Source organism: Cicer arietinum, chromosome 3, assembly GCF_000331145.2.
Source record: "Cicer arietinum cultivar CDC Frontier isolate Library 1 chromosome 3, Cicar.CDCFrontier_v2.0, whole genome shotgun sequence".
Classification (NCBI taxonomy): domain Eukaryota; kingdom Viridiplantae; phylum Streptophyta; class Magnoliopsida; order Fabales; family Fabaceae; genus Cicer; species Cicer arietinum.
In genome coordinates this window covers 4,103,314-4,112,449 of record NC_021162.2, presented here as the reverse complement: position 1 = coordinate 4,112,449, position 9,136 = coordinate 4,103,314, and positions in this window count along the sequence as shown.

Sequence of the window (9,136 nt, the reverse complement as noted above, 5' to 3'; positions counted from 1 at the left end):
CCTATCACGGGTCAACACGATTTACTAAAAGAAAAAGCGGGAATCGTAAATGTACCACCTATCACGGGTCAGTACAGTTTACCGAGGTGTCACCTATCACGGGTCAACACGATTTACTAAAAGAAAAAGCGGGAATCGTAAATGTACCACCTATCACGGGTCAGTACAGTTTACCGAGGTGTCACCTATCACGGGTCAACACGATTTACTAAAAGAAAAAGCGGGAATCGTAAATGTACCACCTATCACGGGTCAGTACAGTTTACCGAGGTGTCACCTATCACGGGTCAACACGATTTACTAAAAGAAAAAGCGGGAATCGTAAATGTACCACCTATCACGGGTCAGTACAGTTTACCGAGGTGTCACCTATCACGGGTCAACACGATTTACTAAAAGAAAAAGCGGGAATCGTAAATGTACCACCTATCACGGGTCAGTACAGTTTACCGAGGTGTCACCTATCACGGGTCAACACGATTTACTAAAAGAAAAAGCGGGAATCGTAAATGTACCACCTATCACGGGTCAGTACAGTTTACCGAGGTGTCACCTATCACGGGTCAACACGATTTACTAAAAGAAAAAGCGGGAATCGTAAATGTACCACCTATCACGGGTCAGTACAGTTTACCGAGGTGTCACCTATCACGGGTCAACACGATTTACTAAAAGAAAAAGCGGGAATCGTAAATGTACCACCTATCACGGGTCAGTACAGTTTACCGAGGTGTCACCTATCACGGGTCAACACGATTTACTAAAAGAAAAAGCGGGAATCGTAAATGTACCACCTATCACGGGTCAGTACAGTTTACCGAGGTGTCACCTATCACGGGTCAACACGATTTACTAAAAGAAAAAGCGGGAATCGTAAATGTACCACCTATCACGGGTCAGTACAGTTTACCGAGGTGTCACCTATCACGGGTCAACACGATTTACTAAAAGAAAAAGCGGGAATCGTAAATGTACCACCTATCACGGGTCAGTACAGTTTACCGAGGTGTCACCTATCACGGGTCAACACGATTTACTAAAAGAAAAAGCGGGAATCGTAAATGTACCACCTATCACGGGTCAGTACAGTTTACCGAGGTGTCACCTATCACGGGTCAACACGATTTACTAAAAGAAAAAGCGGGAATCGTAAATGTACCACCTATCACGGGTCAGTACAGTTTACCGAGGTGTCACCTATCACGGGTCAACACGATTTACTAAAAGAAAAAGCGGGAATCGTAAATGTACCACCTATCACGGGTCAGTACAGTTTACCGAGGTGTCACCTATCACGGGTCAACACGATTTACTAAAAGAAAAAGCGGGAATCGTAAATGTACCACCTATCACGGGTCAGTACAGTTTACCGAGGTGTCACCTATCACGGGTCAACACGATTTACTAAAAGAAAAAGCGGGAATCGTAAATGTACCACCTATCACGGGTCAGTACAGTTTACCGAGGTGTCACCTATCACGGGTCAACACGATTTACTAAAAGAAAAAGCGGGAATCGTAAATGTACCACCTATCACGGGTCAGTACAGTTTACCGAGGTGTCACCTATCACGGGTCAACACGATTTACTAAAAGAAAAAGCGGGAATCGTAAATGTACCACCTATCACGGGTCAGTACAGTTTACCGAGGTGTCACCTATCACGGGTCAACACGATTTACTAAAAGAAAAAGCGGGAATCGTAAATGTACCACCTATCACGGGTCAGTACAGTTTACCGAGGTGTCACCTATCACGGGTCAACACGATTTACTAAAAGAAAAAGCGGGAATCGTAAATGTACCACCTATCACGGGTCAGTACAGTTTACCGAGGTGTCACCTATCACGGGTCAACACGATTTACTAAAAGAAAAAGCGGGAATCGTAAATGTACCACCTATCACGGGTCAGTACAGTTTACCGAGGTGTCACCTATCACGGGTCAACACGATTTACTAAAAGAAAAAGCGGGAATCGTAAATGTACCACCTATCACGGGTCAGTACAGTTTACCGAGGTGTCACCTATCACGGGTCAACACGATTTACTAAAAGAAAAAGCGGGAATCGTAAATGTACCACCTATCACGGGTCAGTACAGTTTACCGAGGTGTCACCTATCACGGGTCAACACGATTTACTAAAAGAAAAAGCGGGAATCGTAAATGTACCACCTATCACGGGTCAGTACAGTTTACCGAGGTGTCACCTATCACGGGTCAACACGATTTACTAAAAGAAAAAGCGGGAATCGTAAATGTACCACCTATCACGGGTCAGTACAGTTTACCGAGGTGTCACCTATCACGGGTCAACACGATTTACTAAAAGAAAAAGCGGGAATCGTAAATGTACCACCTATCACGGGTCAGTACAGTTTACCGAGGTGTCACCTATCACGGGTCAACACGATTTACTAAAAGAAAAAGCGGGAATCGTAAATGTACCACCTATCACGGGTCAGTACAGTTTACCGAGGTGTCACCTATCACGGGTCAACACGATTTACTAAAAGAAAAAGCGGGAATCGTAAATGTACCACCTATCACGGGTCAGTACAGTTTACCGAGGTGTCACCTATCACGGGTCAACACGATTTACTAAAAGAAAAAGCGGGAATCGTAAATGTACCACCTATCACGGGTCAGTACAGTTTACCGAGGTGTCACCTATCACGGGTCAACACGATTTACTAAAAGAAAAAGCGGGAATCGTAAATGTACCACCTATCACGGGTCAGTACAGTTTACCGAGGTGTCACCTATCACGGGTCAACACGATTTACTAAAAGAAAAAGCGGGAATCGTAAATGTACCACCTATCACGGGTCAGTACAGTTTACCGAGGTGTCACCTATCACGGGTCAACACGATTTACTAAAAGAAAAAGCGGGAATCGTAAATGTACCACCTATCACGGGTCAGTACAGTTTACCGAGGTGTCACCTATCACGGGTCAACACGATTTACTAAAAGAAAAAGCGGGAATCGTAAATGTACCACCTATCACGGGTCAGTACAGTTTACCGAGGTGTCACCTATCACGGGTCAACACGATTTACTAAAAGAAAAAGCGGGAATCGTAAATGTACCACCTATCACGGGTCAGTACAGTTTACCGAGGTGTCACCTATCACGGGTCAACACGATTTACTAAAAGAAAAAGCGGGAATCGTAAATGTACCACCTATCACGGGTCAGTACAGTTTACCGAGGTGTCACCTATCACGGGTCAACACGATTTACTAAAAGAAAAAGCGGGAATCGTAAATGTACCACCTATCACGGGTCAGTACAGTTTACCGAGGTGTCACCTATCACGGGTCAACACGATTTACTAAAAGAAAAAGCGGGAATCGTAAATGTACCACCTATCACGGGTCAGTACAGTTTACCGAGGTGTCACCTATCACGGGTCAACACGATTTACTAAAAGAAAAAGCGGGAATCGTAAATGTACCACCTATCACGGGTCAGTACAGTTTACCGAGGTGTCACCTATCACGGGTCAACACGATTTACTAAAAGAAAAAGCGGGAATCGTAAATGTACCACCTATCACGGGTCAGTACAGTTTACCGAGGTGTCACCTATCACGGGTCAACACGATTTACTAAAAGAAAAAGCGGGAATCGTAAATGTACCACCTATCACGGGTCAGTACAGTTTACCGAGGTGTCACCTATCACGGGTCAACACGATTTACTAAAAGAAAAAGCGGGAATCGTAAATGTACCACCTATCACGGGTCAGTACAGTTTACCGAGGTGTCACCTATCACGGGTCAACACGATTTACTAAAAGAAAAAGCGGGAATCGTAAATGTACCACCTATCACGGGTCAGTACAGTTTACCGAGGTGTCACCTATCACGGGTCAACACGATTTACTAAAAGAAAAAGCGGGAATCGTAAATGTACCACCTATCACGGGTCAGTACAGTTTACCGAGGTGTCACCTATCACGGGTCAACACGATTTACTAAAAGAAAAAGCGGGAATCGTAAATGTACCACCTATCACGGGTCAGTACAGTTTACCGAGGTGTCACCTATCACGGGTCAACACGATTTACTAAAAGAAAAAGCGGGAATCGTAAATGTACCACCTATCACGGGTCAGTACAGTTTACCGAGGTGTCACCTATCACGGGTCAACACGATTTACTAAAAGAAAAAGCGGGAATCGTAAATGTACCACCTATCACGGGTCAGTACAGTTTACCGAGGTGTCACCTATCACGGGTCAACACGATTTACTAAAAGAAAAAGCGGGAATCGTAAATGTACCACCTATCACGGGTCAGTACAGTTTACCGAGGTGTCACCTATCACGGGTCAACACGATTTACTAAAAGAAAAAGCGGGAATCGTAAATGTACCACCTATCACGGGTCAGTACAGTTTACCGAGGTGTCACCTATCACGGGTCAACACGATTTACTAAAAGAAAAAGCGGGAATCGTAAATGTACCACCTATCACGGGTCAGTACAGTTTACCGAGGTGTCACCTATCACGGGTCAACACGATTTACTAAAAGAAAAAGCGGGAATCGTAAATGTACCACCTATCACGGGTCAGTACAGTTTACCGAGGTGTCACCTATCACGGGTCAACACGATTTACTAAAAGAAAAAGCGGGAATCGTAAATGTACCACCTATCACGGGTCAGTACAGTTTACCGAGGTGTCACCTATCACGGGTCAACACGATTTACTAAAAGAAAAAGCGGGAATCGTAAATGTACCACCTATCACGGGTCAGTACAGTTTACCGAGGTGTCACCTATCACGGGTCAACACGATTTACTAAAAGAAAAAGCGGGAATCGTAAATGTACCACCTATCACGGGTCAGTACAGTTTACCGAGGTGTCACCTATCACGGGTCAACACGATTTACTAAAAGAAAAAGCGGGAATCGTAAATGTACCACCTATCACGGGTCAGTACAGTTTACCGAGGTGTCACCTATCACGGGTCAACACGATTTACTAAAAGAAAAAGCGGGAATCGTAAATGTACCACCTATCACGGGTCAGTACAGTTTACCGAGGTGTCACCTATCACGGGTCAACACGATTTACTAAAAGAAAAAGCGGGAATCGTAAATGTACCACCTATCACGGGTCAGTACAGTTTACCGAGGTGTCACCTATCACGGGTCAACACGATTTACTAAAAGAAAAAGCGGGAATCGTAAATGTACCACCTATCACGGGTCAGTACAGTTTACCGAGGTGTCACCTATCACGGGTCAACACGATTTACTAAAAGAAAAAGCGGGAATCGTAAATGTACCACCTATCACGGGTCAGTACAGTTTACCGAGGTGTCACCTATCACGGGTCAACACGATTTACTAAAAGAAAAAGCGGGAATCGTAAATGTACCACCTATCACGGGTCAGTACAGTTTACCGAGGTGTCACCTATCACGGGTCAACACGATTTACTAAAAGAAAAAGCGGGAATCGTAAATGTACCACCTATCACGGGTCAGTACAGTTTACCGAGGTGTCACCTATCACGGGTCAACACGATTTACTAAAAGAAAAAGCGGGAATCGTAAATGTACCACCTATCACGGGTCAGTACAGTTTACCGAGGTGTCACCTATCACGGGTCAACACGATTTACTAAAAGAAAAAGCGGGAATCGTAAATGTACCACCTATCACGGGTCAGTACAGTTTACCGAGGTGTCACCTATCACGGGTCAACACGATTTACTAAAAGAAAAAGCGGGAATCGTAAATGTACCACCTATCACGGGTCAGTACAGTTTACCGAGGTGTCACCTATCACGGGTCAACACGATTTACTAAAAGAAAAAGCGGGAATCGTAAATGTACCACCTATCACGGGTCAGTACAGTTTACCGAGGTGTCACCTATCACGGGTCAACACGATTTACTAAAAGAAAAAGCGGGAATCGTAAATGTACCACCTATCACGGGTCAGTACAGTTTACCGAGGTGTCACCTATCACGGGTCAACACGATTTACTAAAAGAAAAAGCGGGAATCGTAAATGTACCACCTATCACGGGTCAGTACAGTTTACCGAGGTGTCACCTATCACGGGTCAACACGATTTACTAAAAGAAAAAGCGGGAATCGTAAATGTACCACCTATCACGGGTCAGTACAGTTTACCGAGGTGTCACCTATCACGGGTCAACACGATTTACTAAAAGAAAAAGCGGGAATCGTAAATGTACCACCTATCACGGGTCAGTACAGTTTACCGAGGTGTCACCTATCACGGGTCAACACGATTTACTAAAAGAAAAAGCGGGAATCGTAAATGTACCACCTATCACGGGTCAGTACAGTTTACCGAGGTGTCACCTATCACGGGTCAACACGATTTACTAAAAGAAAAAGCGGGAATCGTAAATGTACCACCTATCACGGGTCAGTACAGTTTACCGAGGTGTCACCTATCACGGGTCAACACGATTTACTAAAAGAAAAAGCGGGAATCGTAAATGTACCACCTATCACGGGTCAGTACAGTTTACCGAGGTGTCACCTATCACGGGTCAACACGATTTACTAAAAGAAAAAGCGGGAATCGTAAATGTACCACCTATCACGGGTCAGTACAGTTTACCGAGGTGTCACCTATCACGGGTCAACACGATTTACTAAAAGAAAAAGCGGGAATCGTAAATGTACCACCTATCACGGGTCAGTACAGTTTACCGAGGTGTCACCTATCACGGGTCAACACGATTTACTAAAAGAAAAAGCGGGAATCGTAAATGTACCACCTATCACGGGTCAGTACAGTTTACCGAGGTGTCACCTATCACGGGTCAACACGATTTACTAAAAGAAAAAGCGGGAATCGTAAATGTACCACCTATCACGGGTCAGTACAGTTTACCGAGGTGTCACCTATCACGGGTCAACACGATTTACTAAAAGAAAAAGCGGGAATCGTAAATGTACCACCTATCACGGGTCAGTACAGTTTACCGAGGTGTCACCTATCACGGGTCAACACGATTTACTAAAAGAAAAAGCGGGAATCGTAAATGTACCACCTATCACGGGTCAGTACAGTTTACCGAGGTGTCACCTATCACGGGTCAACACGATTTACTAAAAGAAAAAGCGGGAATCGTAAATGTACCACCTATCACGGGTCAGTACAGTTTACCGAGGTGTCACCTATCACGGGTCAACACGATTTACTAAAAGAAAAAGCGGGAATCGTAAATGTACCACCTATCACGGGTCAGTACAGTTTACCGAGGTGTCACCTATCACGGGTCAACACGATTTACTAAAAGAAAAAGCGGGAATCGTAAATGTACCACCTATCACGGGTCAGTACAGTTTACCGAGGTGTCACCTATCACGGGTCAACACGATTTACTAAAAGAAAAAGCGGGAATCGTAAATGTACCACCTATCACGGGTCAGTACAGTTTACCGAGGTGTCACCTATCACGGGTCAACACGATTTACTAAAAGAAAAAGCGGGAATCGTAAATGTACCACCTATCACGGGTCAGTACAGTTTACCGAGGTGTCACCTATCACGGGTCAACACGATTTACTAAAAGAAAAAGCGGGAATCGTAAATGTACCACCTATCACGGGTCAGTACAGTTTACCGAGGTGTCACCTATCACGGGTCAACACGATTTACTAAAAGAAAAAGCGGGAATCGTAAATGTACCACCTATCACGGGTCAGTACAGTTTACCGAGGTGTCACCTATCACGGGTCAACACGATTTACTAAAAGAAAAAGCGGGAATCGTAAATGTACCACCTATCACGGGTCAGTACAGTTTACCGAGGTGTCACCTATCACGGGTCAACACGATTTACTAAAAGAAAAAGCGGGAATCGTAAATGTACCACCTATCACGGGTCAGTACAGTTACCATGGTGTCACCTATCACGGGTCAACACGATTTACTAAAAGAAAAAGCGGGAATCGTAAATGTACCACCTATCACGGGTCAGTACAGTTTACCGAGGTGTCACCTATCACGGGTCAACACGATTTACTAAAAGAAAAAGCGGGAATCGTAAATGTACCACCTATCACGGGTCAGTACAGTTTACCGAGGTGTCACCTATCACGGGTCAACACGATTTACTAAAAGAAAAAGCGGGAATCGTAAATGTACCACCTATCACGGGTCAGTACAGTTTACCGAGGTGTCACCTATCACGGGTCAACACGATTTACCAAAAATGTAAATCGTAAACGTACCACCTATCACGGGTCAGTACAGTTTACCGAGGTGTCACCTATCACGGGTCAACACGATTTACTAAAAGAAAAAGCGGGAATCGTAAATGTACCACCTATCACGGGTCAGTACAGTTTACCAAGGTGTCACCTATCACGGGTCAACACGATTTACCAAAAATGTAAATCGTAAACGTACCACCTATCACGGGTCAGTACAGTTTACCAAGGTGTCACCTATCACGGGTCAACGCGATTTACCAAAATGTAAATCGTAAACGTACCACCTATCACGGGTCAGTACAGTTTACCAAGGTGTCACCTATCACGGGTCAACGCGATTTACCAAAATGTAAATCGTAAACGTACCACCTATCACGGGTCAGTACAGTTTACCAAGGTGTCACCTATCACGGGTCAACACAATTTACCAAAATGAAATGCATGAGCATACACAGACTCCATCCACAACAATCGTTAAGCAAATGCAGATATTAAAAGATTCCCCATTTTTAATACCCATTTAACTTAAGCGATTTTCAAAACAACATTAAATAAATAAGTCATTAAGAGATTCCCCATTCTTAATACTGATTTATCTTAATGATTTTCAAAACAAAACGTTAAGCAAACAGACATATCAAGAGATTCCCCATTCTTAATATACTTTTGACTTAAACGATTTCCACACAAAACATTCAGTAAACGAGACATTAAGAGATTCCCCATTCTTAATACTCATTTACTGAAGTGATTTTCAAAACAAACATTAAGTAACCGAGACATTAAGAGATTCCCCATTCTTAATACCCAGTTAACTTAAACATTTTCCTCAAAACCCACATTAAGTAAACCGAGGTATTAAAAGATTCCCCATTTTCAATACTCGTTTAACTCTAATGGTTTTCCAATTCCACAGAA